This window comes from Loxodonta africana, chromosome 6 (assembly GCF_030014295.1).
Source record: "Loxodonta africana isolate mLoxAfr1 chromosome 6, mLoxAfr1.hap2, whole genome shotgun sequence".
In the NCBI taxonomy this organism is placed as follows: Eukaryota; Metazoa; Chordata; class Mammalia; order Proboscidea; family Elephantidae; genus Loxodonta; species Loxodonta africana.
In genome coordinates this window covers 55,473,156-55,492,645 of record NC_087347.1, presented here as the reverse complement: position 1 = coordinate 55,492,645, position 19,490 = coordinate 55,473,156, and positions in this window count along the sequence as shown.

The window sequence follows — 19,490 nt, the reverse complement described above, 5'->3', positions numbered from 1 at the left end:
GACTCAATGGCAACAGGTTTATTGTTATTGTGTAAACCTGTTGAGCACCTACTATATGAAGCAGATGGTTTGTTCTCTTCCTTCCTATAAGGGCTTCACTTTGGGACTTCCACAGCAGTTCTCAAGCTGTATGGTCTCCAGACCCCGTTATGCTCTTAAAAATTGTTGATAATCCCAAAGAACTTTTGTGTGGGTTATATCTATTGCTATTTACTATATTAAAAATTTAAATTGTGAAAAAATTAAAATATTTTCTTCACTTAAAATTATAATAATAAATACATTACGTGTGAACATAAAACATTTTTAATGAAAAACAACTGTTTTTCAAAATAGAAAAAATCGTGAGAAAAGTGGCATCGTTTTACATTTTTAAGAGAAGTGGCTGGATTCTCATATCTGCTTCTGCATTTAATCTGTTGTGAAATGTTGTTTTGGTTGAAGCACAGGAAGAAAATCTGGACTCACACAGATGAGTAGCTGGTAAAAGGGAGGCGTATTTTAATACCTTTTAGATAACTGTGGATATTCTTCTCTGATACCACATAACACTTGTCATGAATTGCATAGAATCCCCCCAAAATATGTGTATCAATTTGGCTAGGCCATGATTCCCAGTATTGTGTGATTGTGCACCATTTTGTCATCCGATGTGGTTTTCCTATGTGTTGTAAATCCTATCTCTATGACGTTAATGAGATGAAATTAGTGGCAGTTATGTTAATGAGACAGGACTACAAGAGTGGACTGTGTCTTCAGCCAATCTCTTTTGAGATATAAAAGACAGAAGTGAGTAAAGGGACCTCATACCACCAAGAAATCAATGCTGGGAGCAGACCGTGTCCTTTGAGCCTGAGGTTCCTGCACAGAGAAGCTCCTAGACCAGGGGAAGATTGATGACAAGGACTTTCCTCCAGAGCCGACAGGGAGAAAAAGGCTTCCGCTGGAGCTGATGCCCTGAATTGGACTTTAGCCTACTAGACTGTGAAAAAATAAACTTCTGTTTGTTGAAGCCACCCACTTGTGGTATTTCTGGTATAGCAGCACTAGATGACTAAGATAACACTCAACAAGTGGTAGTTTCTTAAGGGTTGGTTGCACTGTGGAATCTCTACCATATCAACACACTTATGTGTTCTACATTAAAATTCATTGGTGTATCTTGCACTTTGAATGGCCCTTTTACTCATGCATAATTTTGTAATCTTACACGTTGGTCATTTGGAAAACATTGGTTCACTGCGTTTTGTAGATCTCCCAAATGCTGACACATTCCACCATGTAATATCAGACAATCACATTAGATAATATCACCACTGATATCATAAAAGCACTGTAAGTGTTGGGAAGCTGTCAAGCTCACAGTCATGGATAAAAGTTCTCCAAATCTAATTTTTGCTTGAAAGCGTCAATTTCAATATTGGCCACAGATAATGTCAGTTGTTTTCCTTGACGTGACAGGCTCACTATGTTCATTAAAAAAAAAAGTCTTCCAAATACCTAAGTCTGAATAACCATAGTTTGTCAGTTGTTCTTTCACGTAATGGTGTTCCATCAAAAAAGTGGCCAGTTGAGTGGGCAACTCAAGCAATCACACAAGTGCTTTTCCCTGAAACAACCACCATACTTTAGTATGTGTACTTCCCATTTCATCACACAGACTATTAAAAAGATGTACCTCAATGTCTGAGATTTAATAAAATTAATATTTTTACTGCTTCATCCAGAACACTCATAAGTCAAACTCATGGTGAAGAACACAATGACCACTAGTATATTTTGGGGCCACTGTCTTGTTTGTGTTTAGGCAACAATAGATTTACTCACCATTACTTTGACACTATCAGTGCACATGTCAACAGAGTGAAAAGACAAAACAGTATTAATACTATTACAAAAATAGTTTTGACCTCGCAGACCCCTGACAAGATTTTGGAGGGCACCCCAGAGATCCACAGGCAATGCTTTTAGAACCTCTGCTTTATCCCCCATAATCGGTTCACGCAGAGATACACAGCAGGAGGAATCCAGACCCAAAGGAACACTTTTTTGCTTGGTTAAAGCATCTGACTTAACCCCTTCCTTTCTACTTCCGTGAACTGAGCTAGACATCTAAAACAGGCATTTTTATGTCTATTTTGCTTCTCTTTCTTAGAATCAACTCTAAATACTCATGTTCCCAATTTCTTGGCCCTACCTTGGTCCTGGCTTCATCAGTCTCTCAGAGACAAAACAATTTCCAAAGCAAAAACAAAACAAACACTCCAAGTGAGCTCCCTCAAAAAGTTTCCTAAACTCAAAGGCTTCCACAGACTCCAATCTCCTGTATAAATGGCCCTCCAATTGCCTTATTTATAAGTCTTACCCCTAATTGGGGTACCCCTGATTTTCTGTTACTTCATCCAAGCAGGAAATTCCAAATGGCAAAATTACAGAAATGTAGATTCTAGCCCTCCTTCTGCCACTTACTAGCTGTACAAAGTTGGATAAGCTACCAAACTGCTCCAAGCCCCAAACTCCCCATCTGTAAAAATGGGTATGTTATATCCCATACAAAATCGCTGGGAAGACTGAAAGAAATAATGTAAGGAATGAGATAGGGAAAATGCCCAACGAATAATAGCTGCGGTTATTAAAATGATAATAATCATGCTGTAAGAAACTGTGGAGATCACTAGGTGAACTTTCTACCTTCCCTTCTTCCTCATTATACAGATGGACAAAGCCTAGATGAAGAGCAGTTAAGCGAAGCAGGCAGGTTGGACTCAAACTCAGTTCTTCTCACTAGGCTTTTTTCTACCATGCCAAATAGAACTGCTTGTTTGGGAGGCAGAAAGAGAAGGGGATATCACTCTCCCTGCAGAAGGTTGTAAGCCAGCTCCACCTCCCAATTCTTGTACAAAGAAAATCAACATTTGTTGGTTTTCGTTAGTGTGGTAGTATCTTATGTCTGCTCTCCAAGCTTCCTTTCTAATGTGTCCTGAGGAGTCGAAGTTGTGAGGTGGAGTTAGGTGCTGGTCAGAACATATACATACAGAAAGATACATTAAATTCCACAGTAGCAATATGCTAGTACCAAATGAGTTGTACAGGAAGGGTTATTGGGACAAGACAATCTGGTGTGGGTTCTTCTGTTCATCTGTGTCATCGAGTCCCCCAAATTCCATCAAAACAGGGACAATCTTGTACAAAGGGCTTACTAGCTATCTTGGTTGTCTTAAACCCAGTTCCCAATGACTGTGCTCCCTCTACTGCCGCCTCAGAAGCAATGCAATTTACAGATCAAAACATTTTTTTAAATAATAGCAAACACTCAGCTATAGGGGGCAGTGGTGGTTCAGGGGTAGAATTCTTGCCTCCCAATTAGGAGACCCAAGTTTGATTCCTGGCCCATGCACCTCATGCCCAGCTACCACCCATCTGCCACTGGAGGCTTGCATGCCGAACAGGTTTCAGTGGAGCTTTCAGGCTAAGACAGACTAGGAAGAAAGGCTTGGCGATCTACTTCTGAAAATCAGCCAATGAAAATCCTATGGATCACAATGGTCTGATCCTGCAAGACAGGGCAACGTTTTGTTCTGCTGTGCATGGGGCTGTCATGGGTTGGGGGTGCGGATTCGAGGACAGCTAGCAACAAAAACAACTCAGCTATAATTCTATATAGACATCACGCTACAGATATCATAAGCATTGTTTTACCTAAAACTAATAACATTTCATGGGATTAGGTATTGTTATTATCTCCAACTTACAGGTAAGGAGACTGAGGTCTAGTGAGGTTAGATTACCTGTTCAAAGTTAATCAGGTGGTAATGTTTCAACATTTACCCAAAAGCAAAGGTGAGACGGCAAGGAGGGGCAGGGAAACCGGAAGGATAGAGCAGGTGGGATAGAAATGGTGAGAGTGCTGACACATTGCAGGGATGGTAACCAAGGTCATGGAACAATTTGTATATGAATTGTTGAACGGGAATCTAATTTGCTGTGTAAACTTTCACCGAAAATACAATAAAATATTTTTAAAATATGGTAATGGGCTAAAAAAAAAAAAAGAGTAATGGGCTGATTCAGTATTCAAACTCAGGACAATCTGACTCAAAAAACCACATTCTTAACAATTCTTGTTTTACTAAAAATCTTATTTAAGAAAGCAACAAATTGCTTAAAGAGCTATGGAAGAAGTAAGTTTAAGGATTTATACATGAATTCCAAAATAGAGAGGGTCACTACATAGTCTACCGGGTAGAGATGAGCACACGCTCTGATTCTCCGTATTTCCCTTGGGGAGACTGAGAAGTTAGCCATGACTTTTAAAGTCTCCAACATATAATAATAGACACACGGTCAACAGAGTTCCAAAACATTTAGCAAGTTACGTGGTTCCATAGCATTTTGGTCATACTGTTCATAAGTTTCTGTTGAGCCACAAATAAGAAAATGAGATTTGACAGCAGGCTAAAAGACTTTTCAAAAAAATTCTATTTGTTCGGTCAGTTAAATAGCCCTTAACCACTTTATTGTATCTTATGTATTTGTTCATATGTTGGTGGCTTTCAGAACTGAATATTTGGAAGAAGTAAGTTTATTTTATGTTATTTTTCTTTGAGCTCCAGTGTCCAGCTCAGTGCTTGGCATATAGCAGCTGTTCAATAAATGTCTACAGAACAGATGGAAGGGGAAGGCAGTGTTCCAAGTCCCAAGAGATGAGCCTTGGTGTAGGGCTCTATCCAGTCAGAAGAAGGAATGCCTTTTTCCGATTCTAAGGCACCTTGTGAACCATCAGAGAGGTCCTGGTTGGGAGCTTCAGTATCTGTTTTCTGAGTACTCACAGTATGATTACATCTGTGAGCTCTGACCCAGATTCTTCATCACCAGGGTCACTTTAGGGGAAGGGATAAGTAGAGACGTTAGAAAATGATCATCTCTGAGCCATAAGCATTTCTGTACTGCACTACTATGGAAAAGAGTGGGCAGGGCCTGATGAAATTAGGTTTTATGGTTGGAGGGGGCAAAGTAGGTAACAGAGGTGCAGCTAACAGGGCTTCAGATCAGCATCTGGATAGAACCCCTCCAAAGACCAGCACGCACCCCAGGGTCTGAATGTTAACAAAAAGTTATCCAGTGAAGAGCAGTCCCCCAATCAAGTGCTGTGGACTCAGAGACCTCCTGGGGCATGCAGATGATGGGACCTGTGGGTAACCACGCCAAAGGGCAGCTGAAAATCTTTTAGTCTACGAGAAGCTGGAGATCTGCATTTTTAAGGAAAAAAAAAATCTCCAGAATTTCAGCTGTTCACATAACTCAAATAATTTAACCACACACACACAAAAAAGTGTTGACCTACATTGTTGTAACGAAATAATACATATCTGTAGGCCAGTTATTGGTGTGAATGCTGCCAGTTTGCATTCTCTGTTCTAAACCAGTATTTCTCAGCTCTAATCATTCTGCATACTCTCTGAATTATCCACTGAGGGCCTCCCAAAAAAGGGAGGCAAAGGGAAAAGGGAGGAAGAGAACCAAGCCAAATAATACTGTAAACAGCAAGATGAGTGAATGTAAGCATTTTGGAAGACATGAACTAAAACACCTACCTTTCTCCCTCTTCTTATGTATCAGTTTGATCTTTTGCAAAGAATAAAACAAGCAGATATAGACTTAGCTGGCTGGACTCACAGTTTTGTGTCTAGTTTTATCACCAGAACCTCTGATTCTGATGTGGAAACTATAAGCGTTGTTGTAACAAATATTTACAGAAAAAGGCTTTATCAGATCATCATCAGCTTGGAATTTCTTGCTGTAGGCAAAGAAAATCACTACCTATAACAAATACCTGAGATGTGAAAAAAAAAAAAAAAGTCAGTAGAAGAGTACAGCAATTTTCCTTGTACAGGAATTACTCAGGGCTGTGCAGTCCAGAGAAGCCCCGGTGACCCAGTGGTTAAGAGCTCAGCTGCTAACCAAAACATTGGCAGTTGGAATCCACCAGCTGCTCGTTGGAAATCCTGTGGTGTAGCTCTCTGTCCTATGGGAATCTACTGGATGACAATGGGCTTCAGGTGCAGTCCAGAAAACATGAAACTCAGCAGACAGAGCTGCCTCAACAAAAGGTGAGGCTACTGGCTTAGCTTGATTGGCTATAAAAATAATGAAATACATCTTAAAAATGAGGAGTTTCTATTTTCTTTCTTTTCAGGTGTTTGCCCTCACAGTCAAAGCGTTATTGCTGAACTAGAATAAATGCTCGTCTTATCTGTTCTGGTACGGCTCTATTGATCTTTCCGTGTGCACTACCCAATTTTTTCTTGTATTATGCTACGTTAGAGCAATGGAGAGAAGTCCTTCCTCCAATTAAGAACACTATTTTAAGGACATACGATCTTATTACATAAACTATTCGATGTTGGTTAAGTTGTAAAGGTTTCGTTTTCCTTAGCCAGCTCTGAAAGGTAGAATTTTAAGCAAGCACCGGAGGGCACTATTTTCACATAAAAACCAACTCAACGGAGGGACTAAAAATGGAGGATTGTTTTCTTTGGAGTTTATTTATAAGGTAGTTTCTTCCTCATTCAAATGAGCCGAGTATTATTTTCTAGCCTTTTGTCATCTGTAATTGTTTACTGGCTTTGTCCTTGAGGCATCACAGGGTTTAAAATATTAATAAACTAGACCTTGCAAACTTCCTCTTTGGCTGTTGTAAGTGCATCGGCCGGTACTTCACTCCGGGAAAGGTATAGGTGGAGGGAGCCTTGGGCAGGAAGAGGAGAGGCACTGAGCAGTAATAGGTCAAAGGAGTGTGGGGTTTTATTCGTGGCTTTGTTTAACATGAATAACTGATTGGTGATATTGTCAGATTCATCCCTAGCAGAATAAAGGACAAGTTAGATAAAAAGTTTATTTCTGCTTTAGTTATTCAGATATTTCAAGCTTACACAATGTTTTAGTTAGCAGCTAAGCTCCTAACCACTGGGTCACCGGGGCTTCTCTGGACTGCACAGCCCTGAGTAATTCCTGTACAAGGAAAAATGCTATACTCTTCTGCTGACTTTTTTTTTTCCTCTTGCCTCTTTAAAATATCCAAGCCACCCCTCAAATAAGTGAAAGTGGTGTACTTGTGATGCAAATACACCTTCAGGAGAAATCCCCTGGCTGTCCTCCCAAATAGGTGGCCATTTTCAAGCCCTTTCTTTATGGAAATTCTGGAGCCCCTACTGCTTGTTCGTTGGTTGAGCTGTGTTCTTTAATAATCCAGTTCAGTTCTCATATAAAGGTAAGTCATCTGCATTCACTTCCTCATTGCTACACACGCACACACACACAAAAAAACCAAACCCCTTGCCACTGAGTCGATTCCCACTCATAGGAATGCCTACTCATAGCGACCCTATAGAACAGAGTAGAACTACCCCATAGGGTTTCCGAGGAGCGTCTGGTGGATTTGAACTGCCAACCTCTTGATTAGCAGCAAAGCTCTTAATCACTACGCCACCAGGGTTTTCACAAGGTGATCGCAACAGTAGTAGTCATCTTAATCAAGTACGTAAAAAGATTAATTATTAAAAATCACATTCACTCTTGAGAATACTAAGATCCATGATAACATTCCAAAGGACTGTCTAGAAAGACTCCTTTTAGATGGCGTTCGGCCTGCAGATCCTCCCAGGGCAGAGAAGATTGTCATGTTTGGCCCAGTCGGAGGCAGCCAGTTTATCAGATGTAACATGAAACTTTGGCATAACTGACTGCATAGTGATAACTTGCATTGTCCTGTTGCCCACATTCTGTAATACTACCCCATTGTAAACAAGATGTCTGGCTTAACTGGGATATCCTCTAAAAATATTTAAACTGCAACAGAAACTGACATCATAGGGAAAGACCGTATTCAGTGGTTTTTTGGGGGGTGTATACCATTCCCAGAGAAATTCACTGGGTGATGCTTAATAATGATAACAATGGGTTACATACAGTGGTGGGCAAAGAGGGGAAACGGCTAGATCATCCAGTCAACTCGTCTTTCCAGCAAAGGGCAGGGCAGCATCCCCAGATAGGGAACCTAACACTTCACTTAAGGCAAAGTGCCAAGTAGTAACAACTATGCTGACTTTGTTGTCTTCTCTGGCAATACTGAGAGAGCACCAAATCTGTTTTGATTGGCTGCACTCATGCCCTACTTAATTCCTTAAACGTGAGCTTCCAGCACAGTGCTGCTGTTTTCATTGGAGATAACCACATGGAGTAAATGCTATGTGGTGGAAGGCAATTACCTCTTGTAAATGATGCCTGCGCAAACTCAAGGTCAGGTTACCATGGAGAACACCTTGATTAGACATGGACAACAGAGGGAAAAAGTCCTACAGAGACCTCCTGTCTAGAGAGTCTTTCACCTTTGCTGTGTACGGTATTGTGTAAACTGTGGCTCAGAAAGGGCTATTGTTTCAGGGTTATTTATTCACCTGATTGAATTTATTCAATAGCACAGCTGAAACATTTCTCACCCTAGGCTTTGGTCTTTGTAATAACTGTGGGGTCTACCTTGTTCCTGGGTATGTTTCCTTCTTATGTTCAAATACATGGTTAATTCAGATTCTCAGAGTGGATTTTATAATATCTGGGGGTGGGATATAGAAGTATCGGGGGTGGGATATAGAACTATCGGGGGTGGGATATAGAACTATCCAAACTGGCTGCCAGATTCCCACTTTGCTTTGGACTTTGTGGTTAAGAACACAGGGGTCTCAATCCAGCAGCACTTTACTTCTTAAAGTGACTGTTACGGATTGAGTTGCATTCCCCCCAAAATAAGTTGAAATCTTAACCCCTGTATCTGTGAATGCGACCTTGTTTGGGGAAATAGGGTTTTTCTCTGCAGATGTTATCAGTTAGGTTAATGAGGTCATACCAAAATAGAGTGGGTCCTAATCCCTTCTGAGTGATGTCTTATAAACATCAGAGAACAGACACAGTCACACACAGGGGGAAGGCAAATGTCATGTGAAGATAGCTCTACAAGCCAAGGAACTCTAAGAAATGCTCAGAGCTGAAAGAGACAAGAAAGGATCTTCCCCTAGAGCCTACAGAGAGCGAGCATAGACCTGTCTATGCCCTGAATTCAAATTCTAGCCTCTAGAACTGTGAGAAAATAAATTTCTACTCTTTAAAGCCATGTGTCTTGCAGTATTTTGTTAGGGCAGCCCTAGAAAACTAAGACAGTGACCCATGCTCTTGGACTTAAGTAGGACCCAGGATGGGTAATCAGGGCACTCAATCCTTCTGGCTCTCTCTTTGGGTTGGTGAGTGGTAAAGGCCATGTAAACCTGGAAATTTCAGTGGCCTCTTCTATTCAGGAAAGATACTGCTGAGCAAAGCCAACATATGTCCCTGCATCTAGTCATATCTAAAGTTCTGCCCCTCTGGATTTCCCAGTTAACTTAGCAAGTAAATTATCTTCTTTTCTTAAACAATTTTGAGTTGAATTTCTGTCACAAGCGAGCCAGTAATAGCCTGATTGATATAGTACCAAAATAGCACCACACTACAGACTAGAAGGAAACCCTGGTGGCGTAGCGATTAAGTTCAACTCCACCAGCTGCTTCTTGGAAACCCTATGGGGCAATTCTACCCTGACCTATAGGGTCGCTATGAGTCAGTAATGGATTTGGTTTTGGTTTTTTATGAACTAGAGTGATGGCGCGTGGTTAAGCGTTCAGCTACTAACCAAAACGTCAGCAGTTTGAATCCACCAGCTACTCCTTGGAAACCCTATGGGGCAGCTCTACTCTGTCCTGTAGGGTGGCTATGAGTTGGAATTGACTCAGTGGCAATGGGTTTTTGGGTATGGACTAGAAATAAGGACAGAAAGCCCAAGAACGAGAGCAAGAAACTGACAGTACATTGTTTATAAAGCAGCTATATTCAAACTTACAGGGAGTATGACTTACTTTACAGAGTACTTGCTGAACTGGTTGAAGTTTTTGCAGGGTTACATCTGTTATTCTTTAACATTTCATGGTGGACTGAAGAAGTGCCAGCACACTGGGAAAAGAGCCAACATAAAATGGTTGTGTAATAAAAGAGAATAAAGTTTGGTTCTGAAAATTAAAGACCTGTGAGCTCAACTTTTACAGCAAGGGGAAAAATCACCACAATGAATAAATAAGGTGGAGAGGACTTTGCATGAACTACATTTTTTCCCAATATAACATTTTAATCTATTGACAATGGATATCTAAATTATATCTGTGTATCAGAGCTGGGTCCTGAGAGAACAAATACAGAGCCAAGCCCAAGAAGCCATGGCAAGACTGGGTCTCAGGTAGGAGTAAGGAGAGTAGAGACCAGAGCTGGGGATGTAACTGGAACCAGGGGTTGAAAGCCAAGGGAATAGAAATCATCTAAGATGTCATGCCATTTTCTGTCCCTTAGAAAAATTTTATTTCCACACATGGACCCTAAAGATTGTTTAAGTCCTTTGAGACACTGTGCATACTATTCAAAGAGCTGTCATTAGATGACTGCTTTGAACAATATCATTTCTTCATTCTTCATTCACTCATTCAACAAGCATTTATTAAATGCCTTCCTTTTGCAAGGCACCTTAATAAGAGTAAAGAAATTAAAAACAATAGACAGTTGGTTTGGTTTTTCCCAAATGAGACTAGCTGAGTTGGAAAGCATTTAGATCATGAGCTGATCAGTGTTGCCTTTTCTATTAATAATAATAATAACAGTTAAGATATAACTAAGTCCTAATTACTTTTTTCCACTGCTTTGAAGATTTTATATAAGCTAGGGAAAAAATTCAAAGAAAACGTAACTTCTTAAACAGCTCTTTTAATCATGACTTGACTTGTTTTTTAAATTATAGTTTAAAACTTAGTCTTTTTTTTTTAACTTAAAGTTTAAAGAACCCAGCCTTGTGTGTAGATTCCAGATTTCCTAAAGTACATTTTTTTCCCTACTGGTTAATGCTGCTTCAGTATATTGCTATTAACCAGAGCCTTGCTGACCAGAAGTTCAGCAGATTGAATCCACCAGCCACTCCTTGGAAACCCCATGGGGCAGCTCTACTCTGTCTTACAGGATCGCTATTAGTCGGAATTCACTCCAGGGCAATGGTTTGGTTTTTGGTTTGCTCTTACCAACTAAAAATGCTATCTTTTATGTGCAACTTTGTTTTTGTCAAAACAAATATAAAACAAAACATATGGAGAAAAGATTATTTCAGTCTTTTCACTGTTCACTTCTATTTTTACTTTCCTTAGAAATCAGAAAATGTTATTCTTGAAAACATGTTTCTACATCACTCCCGCTTTCTGGGGCTTTCTGTAGTTATATATGTTCATTTGCAAAATAACTTATTAAATAAATTTGGTTTGAAGATCCCCAACAGAAGCTTCTATATCTTAAATGAACTCTTGCTTTTCATTTAGGAAATTTGAACAAATTTTAAGAAGTTACTAAATAATTTCCTTGTAGGCATACATAGGTATCTACAAGATAAGTCAGTGGGTGGCTTGTTTATTTACATACTCATTCAATAAATTACCGAGTACCAACACGGAAAAATGAAATTTACTAGGTTAAAACCACTTAAGATACCAACTTAAGCAAGATATTTTCACCTGTCCCAAATATGATCCCAATTCCTTGAAGAGACAAATGATAGTGTTGAAAACAAATATCTCATTACAAGGTAATTTATGATTTATATTAACCCAGTGAAAACCCAGTGCCGTCGAGTCGATTCCAACTCATAGCGACCCTGTAGGACAGAGTAGAACTGCCCCATAGAGTTTCCGAGGAGTGCCTGGCGGATTCCAACTGCCAACCTCTTGGTTAGCAGCCGTAGCACGTAACCACTACACCACCAGGGTTTCCATGATTTATATTAGATAAATTAAACAAACTACTGGGTAGAGAGGGAAACCCTGGTGGTGTAGTGGTTACGTGCTATGGCTGCTAACCAAAGGGTTGGCAGTTCGAATCCGCCAGGTGCCCTTTGGAAGCTCTATGGGGCAGTTCTACTCTGTCCTATAGGGTCGCTATGAGTCGGAATTGGCTCAACGGCACTGGGTTTTGGTTTTGGTACTGGGTAGAGAAGATGAACCCTAAAAGGGTGGTTAGGATTTTGATAAGGACTAGAAGCCATTAAGGAGCCATGGTTGCACAACAGTTAAGTGTTCGACTGCTAACTGAAAGGTTGGTGGTTCAAACTTACCCAACAGCTCCATGGGAGAAAGACCTGGAGATCTGCTTCTATAAAGATTATAGCCTAGAAGACCTTATGGGGCCAGTTCTACTCTGTCACATGGTGTCGCTATGAGTTGAAGGTTGACTTGACAGTACCCAGCAATAACAGAAAAAGACATTACAAGTAAAGAGAAAGATGTGAGCAAAGGCCGAATAGGCCAGAAAACTGTATGCGTTCGGGAAAGGTCAAATAGGGCATATAGCCAAGAGCAGAAGCTTCATGTGGCCAAATAGAAGTGGATAAGTCTGGTGAGTAGTGAAGGACTATTAGGTGCTTTGACTGGCAGGCTCATGAGTTTGGAGTATCTCTATGGACCGGTTGGCCCCCTAACTTTATTCTCAACCTCTTCAATCTATCCTCAAACTATTGCCAAAGTGATCTTCCTAAAGACGAAGTTAACATGCAACTCCCATGTTTGAGATTTCTCAGTGGATTTTAGAGGGATACAGGTCCCTAAGCCCACTCAAATATGATATCTACGAGGCCATATGCAACTGAGCCCTAAGACAAGGGCTCTGTTTGGCTGTGGTTAGCCTGGTGGGGTCCCCGGTGATCCCTAGCTGAACGTGTACAGAACTGGGTGGGCAAGACCCGTCTTTGGCTCCAGCAACAGTCTCAGGTGGAAGTGGAGAAATAGTACCTAGCAGCCCACGGCAAATAGGCTGAGGTATCTTTGGGGTCTAATTGAATTCCTGAGACACTTACACAATGGCACTTGATGTTATAGGCTCACTGAACTCAAACAAACCTGTGCATAAGTATGTCAAATTCACATTGTAAATACATTTAATTTCAGCAAAACAACATTTATTATATTAAATTTATATTGTAAATTTGAACTTTGTAGGTTTTATTTTCATTTTAATTTAATTTAAAAAGTTTGTGTTGTATGTAGTGGAAAGCCGGGCTGATTATGTAAGGAATTTGTACCTTGTTTTATGTGTGTACTTAAATGACATTATGATAAAATAATTAACACTGGATATCCACACAATTTTTTACTTTAAAGGAGTTGTGTGCATTTTCCAAGTAGGGGAAACAGCAGTATCTCATTTAGTCTTAATATCATCCTGGCAAGATATGTATTATTGTCCCCATTTTATAGCTGAAGGGACTGAAGCATAGAGGGTTCAAGTAACTTCCACAAGTCAAACAGCAATTAAGTGGCAAAGTTGGGATTTGAACCTAGTTCTCTGTTTGACACCAATTGCACTGGATACGCAGATTTAGAAGTCGTCTTCAGAGAGGTGAGAATAGAATTTGTGAATGAGAGTTCTTCGAGATAAAAGCAGAGGCACACAAAGACCTAGATTCACCTACCACACCTTTTTCTAGGCTAAGTCACTTTATATGAAAACTACTGATATGGTCTTACTAAAATGAGGTGTTGTATTCAATGATTTTTCAAATCTTCTGTCAGCTCCTTGAGCCTATGACCCTTTACCAGATTTCTACTACTCCCTAACCATTTTCAGTTTTATCAAGAGCTAAGTTGAAACAGTGAGGAGTTCTTTTAATCCTTCATTTTGAAGGCAATGCCTTTTACAGCGATAAGTGCTTAGCTCTCTAAAACTTCATCTAACACTCCCATTCCTGCTCTTTTGTGTCCACATCTTTTTCAAAAACAAACAACAGCAGCAACAAAAACCCACCAAAGTTTGGTCCTAGCCTGCTGGAAGTTTAAGCCAGATCTGTGCTTGTTTTCCCAGGCCAAAGCGGAAAACCTGGTTAGCTGGTTACAAGACCTGCATATTGCTAAGGAACAATGGAATTGGAGAGTCTCAAAATTAAAACCATACGTTTGTAGGAAACAGCTCCAACTGGAGCTTGATTACTAACTAGGCTTTCTGCTTCTGACGTGATTTGGACAAACATAGGAATCTCTGCAGGTAAGAGATCTCGCCCTTCCAGAATGAGAAAGAGTCACATCTGATGGTTTTATGATCACTGTAATCCTGGATGCCATTAAAAGCAAGGCTTTGAGGGGGTTCTCACTTTTATGACCACACAGGGAGCCCTTTTCTTTCCCAGAAATCCTGTCCAGAAGGAGAGGTTTTGCGTAGAATTTTCTGAACGTAGCGAATGTCAGCACATTCCCAGTTAGAACACGCGTTCCATTCTTATCAAATGAAACCAACCTCCCTGCCCCAGCATGTTCTCCTTGTTCATCACTGTGATTAATATTAAGTCCATGGTGATGCAGGTCTCTAGATATGTTGCACAGTTTGCTCCAGATGGCAAGTATGTGCCTCTGGAATCTTCTCACCCTAATGGAGAGGTCATGCGCTAGCTTACAAGAATGAGGACTTGAAAAAGATTTGGCTTACACTCAAATCTGCATCCTACAAAATGCTGTGCCCAGACTAGCCTCTCCCTGCTCAGTTGGCAGAGATCTGCCCTTTCCTACTCATTTTCCATCTAATACTAAGTGACTCAAGTGGGAGTCACAACCAAAATGAAACATTTACCACATAATTCTGATTTTACAGTATTTTTTCAGCCAACGGAAGCAACCAAGATTCATGGGAGTCTTTGAATTGGCATTCAGTAGGCCAATGAATCGTGCTTATCCACCAGAGATTTCCAAGTTAATCACCCTGAGCTTCCCCTAGTGAACAAAATTTTATTCCATTCATCATCACTGTTAAGAAGAATAAAATATGCAAAAGAAAAGCTGGTCAGACCACTCTGACAGGGACCACAATAGAGTTCCAGACAGAGTGGGAGAAAAATGCAGAACAAAATTCAAATTCACACACACAAAAAAAGACCAGACGTACTGGTGTGACAGAGACTGGAGGAACCTCTGAGACTATGACCCCAGGACACCTTCCTAACTCAGAACTGAAGCCACTCCTGAAGCCCACTTTTTGGACAAAGATTAAACAGGCCTGTAAAACAAACGGTAACACGTGAGGAACGTGCTTCTTAGTTCAATCAAATATACAACACCAGATGGGCAACTCCTGCCCAAAAGCAAGATGACAAGGCAGGAAGGGACAGGAAAACTGGACAAACAGACACAGAGAACCCAGGGTGGAAAGGGGAAGAGTGCTGTCACATTGTGGGGATTACAATTAAGGTCACGAAACAATTTGTGTGTAAATTTTTGAATGAGACACTAACTTGAGCTGTAAAATTTCATCCTAAAGCACAAATTATGAAAAAAGAAAGAAAGAAAAGCTGGTTAGAAATTGCTTCATGTGTGATTTCTACATCAGGATAATTGTTTCAACATTGATTGTCACAGATTTTCTCCAAAGCTTTGATGGACACTCTGAGTGGCACAGGTCACAGGGAATGAGTTAATTTATCTTTCTACCTTCTCCCTTTTCAAGGTTCGGTTTTATCATGGAGGCACTTTGAGATTCAAAGTTAGAAGGAAGGCTAAACCCATTGCTGCTGAGTCAATTCCCGCTCACAGCAACTCTATAAGACAGAGTAGAGCTGCGCCATAGGGTTTCCAAGGAGCGACTGGTGGATTCAAACTGATGACCTTTTGCTTAGCAGCCAAACTCTTAACCGCTACACTACCAGGGCTCTGCGCATCTAGGCAGTCCAGATACCCACATGTACAAATGGCTGCCTCACTCCATCTGCTCTTCACAGCCCCTATGTATCCCAGAATGTTACCTCCAGGAACCTCTGCTGAGTTTTCCATGGAGTTCTGGGGAAAATTTTGTTTGGAGCTTCCAGAGGATCTATGGATGTTAATATGGATGAAGGCAAGAAACTGAAAATCCAGGAGCTGAATCTTGGAGGTAGAATATAAGCAGAACTGCCCTACCCACCAACGATGTCCTGGCTCTCAAAATTATTACTTTCTCATTACCTGTGACTCTACAAATTCAGTGACAATACACATACACATTCCTATACCTTAGGGATTCAGAGATAAATAGAAAAGTGTTCTCATATTTGAGGGAGCTCACATGGAGAAGGTAGGAACATTGCAATCAACTAACACTGCCTAAAGAATATGAAAAAGGATTTACTGAGGAAATTTTTGAGCTAGGTTTTGAAGGCTAAGGTGATTGCCAAAAATATAGGCGAAGAGGGGTATTCCAGGCTCAGGAAACAGCATTTACAAAGTCAAGGGCCTGATCTCCTATTGTAGGAGATGCGGCAAGGTAGGTTGGGCCAGATCAGAGGAAGCCCACCTTTTGTAAACCAAAGGATAAGGTGGTAGGATTAACAACAGTGTTGGGGATGAACTGGGTAGGAAGATTCTAGAAGCTAGTTATGAGATTTCTGCCATAGTCCAGCAAGTCCCAGTGAAGGTGTGGACGAAGGCAGTGACAACAGGGTGATTAGGAGGAAGAGACTCTGTTCAAAGATTTTTTAAAAGAAATTTTATTATGGTGAAATATATGTAACAAAATATTTCAACTACTTTTTATGTGTCCAATTCAGTGACCTTAACTACGTTCACCACATTGTGCAGCAATCACCACTATCCATTTTCAATTTTTTTTAATTCAGAAATATTTTTGAGGTGGAATTGACAGGATTGGATGTGGGTGGTAGAGAATGAAAAGTCCAAAGAGGGTTCTAGTTTGGGAGAGTAGGCTGATGCTGGCAGTTCTGAAAGAAGTCGCTGTCTCTCTCGCTCTCTCAGCCTCTGTTCTTTCTGTCTACTTCCTTCTTTCTCTGTGACTCTTCCATAGGGCTGGCTTCTTTTCACACACCTGCTCCATTCTCCTCTCTCTAGTGACCAAATTCTTCACCAACCACATTCGCTCTGCTCTCTGGTAACTTCAGATGGCACATGCCTTTGGCTTTCTGTAGCCCTCATTTGTGCTCATTGAATCCTTTCGCATTCAACTCCACTGCTCAATATAAAATTATTTCCACGCTCCTTCGTTCAAATTTCCAATAGAAAGAATCTAATTAGACCAGATTTTCTTTCTGTGTTAGTTCAGATAATCATCCATCCAACATCCTCATCAGAGAATCACCTGACGAGGCTTTTAAAAAATACCAATGCATGGGCCCACTCCAGACCTACTGAATCAGTATCTTTGGGGGTGGAAAGCCCAGGATCTATATTTTTCTTTGAAGCCCCAGGGGTGATTCTGGTGCATAAATAGGATCAAAACCACTGCCATAGGAGGCAAATCAGAGCTTAAAGTTCAGGGAAGAGATGTTGGGTCAAGTGCTCATAATTACTCCAGCCAGTTTCCAACAAGGATGTGGAGTAGGATCACACTCTAAAAAGCATAGCCAGCCAGGAGCCACGAATAGGGAGCTCCTCTTAGAACAGGCTGTGGTCATGCAGGCACCATGAGGTATATTTGATACGGTAGTCTGGTAAGGGGTGGGATGTTAAGGGTTCATGTACAGTGTCTTATGGTGAGTTCTGAGGGAGCCCTGGTGACACAGTGGTGAAGCACTCAACTGCTAACTGAAAGGTCTCCAATTCAAACCCACCGGCTGCTCTGCAGGAGAAAGATGTGGCAGTCTGCTTCCGTAAACATTACAGCTTTGGAAACCCTATGGGGAAGTTCTACTCTGTCCTACAGGGTTAACGTTAAGTCGAAATCGATCGGACAGCAGTGGGTTTATAGTGAGTTCTATGACAGAATGCAGGGGAGGGGTCTCTAATCCAGACTGGAGGAATACAGGGAAACTTTTTCAAATAAGGTGACACCAGAGCTAAGCTTTGGAGGAACACAAATGATTAGTCAGTGAAAAAGAGGAGAAAATGTACCACAGGCAGATGAAAACAGTATAGCCAAAACACAGAAAGACACTTCTGCGCAAGATGGTTTTAGAAGTTCACACTTGGAGCACTTTCCTCCATCCCGTGTCCAAACCTATAGCAATACTTCAGAAAACTCCTAAATTTCGCTGTTCCGGAAGTGACTTAAATCTCTGCCAGATCTTAAAGGGCTGTCCAAACCAGAATAGGGTGGTGGAGAGATTAGACTGGAGAGATATGCTGAGGCTAGATTCTGAAGTTTATTGTTCAATTTAATAGTAAGAATAGCAGTTTTCATTCATTGAGTATCTTCCTGCCAGGCATTTTATTTGCATTATTTAATTCTCACAGAAACCAGGAGGTCAACATTATTATACTCATGTAATGCATAAGAAAACAGAGGCTTAAATAGCTTATGTTTATTTGTCACGGTCACAAAGCTAGAAAATGGCAGAGCTGGAATCTGAACATAAGAATTAAATTCCACAGTCTTTAAACTAAGGGGAAAAAAAGTAAAAAAGGTGAGAGGGGGAATGCTATACATGGAAAGAAAAAGATATAAATAAGCCATAAATATCTACATGGTTGAAGATTTTGCATAGTTGGGTTATTTCAGCACTCGAGTGGTTTAAAATATTCATAATCATATTTATCTAGGGTAAATAGTCTAAATATTCTGTATTCTATATTTTTATATTTCTCAAACATTTTAGTAGTAAAAAGAATACTTTCTCTTTTAAAAATCAGACATGGAAGCCCAATATGTAAAATAAGTGAAAGGGGACCTGCTGTAATCAGTTGGAGGTGAGAGGGTGATAACGGCTCAACATCATTCCATTTCTCCTCTCAAATGTTTTCCCAAAGTCCGAGAATTTTATGGTACTTGTCCATGGCCCCAAATAATTTTTAGTACCTGCAACTCAAGCAAATGGATCCAGGAAGCAAACAAATGTCCTAAGTAGTGACAGAGGTGTATCTTTGCCTGTGGAATGGTGTGACTGTATAGACAGGCTCTGGCCATCTGGTGGACCAACTCCTGTGCAGTCATGGGCGCTCCTATGACCTAGGGGAGGGCAGAACCAATCCAAGACCTGGATTAATGCCTGCTGAGAAGGTAGCCACCTCCTTAGAGGGGCCTTGACTTCTCTCCACAGAGGCCGCGGAAGCAAATAGTGTGGTTAAGCCTAGTTTGGAGGGGAAATTGCCAAAACTGATATTGGCAAAGGGCCTGATTAGCTACAGCAAATAATAGGGTCACCCAGGGACAATGCCCTATTGCTGGTGTCTTTGTTTTCAGGGTTCTTTCCAAGAGGAAGATGAGAGACACCATAAAGCAATTTACACTTGTGCAAACACAAATTATTTTATCACAGCACTAAAACCCAACTCTGACCACCCCTAAATCCCTGCTCCTCTGAAGAAGTAGGAATCATTTTAGCACAGCACACAAGTCTATGGTGACCGACTGTCCTGGTTTGCCAGGGACTGAAGGGTCCCAACAGACAATGGATTTTCAATACTAAAACTGGGAAAGTC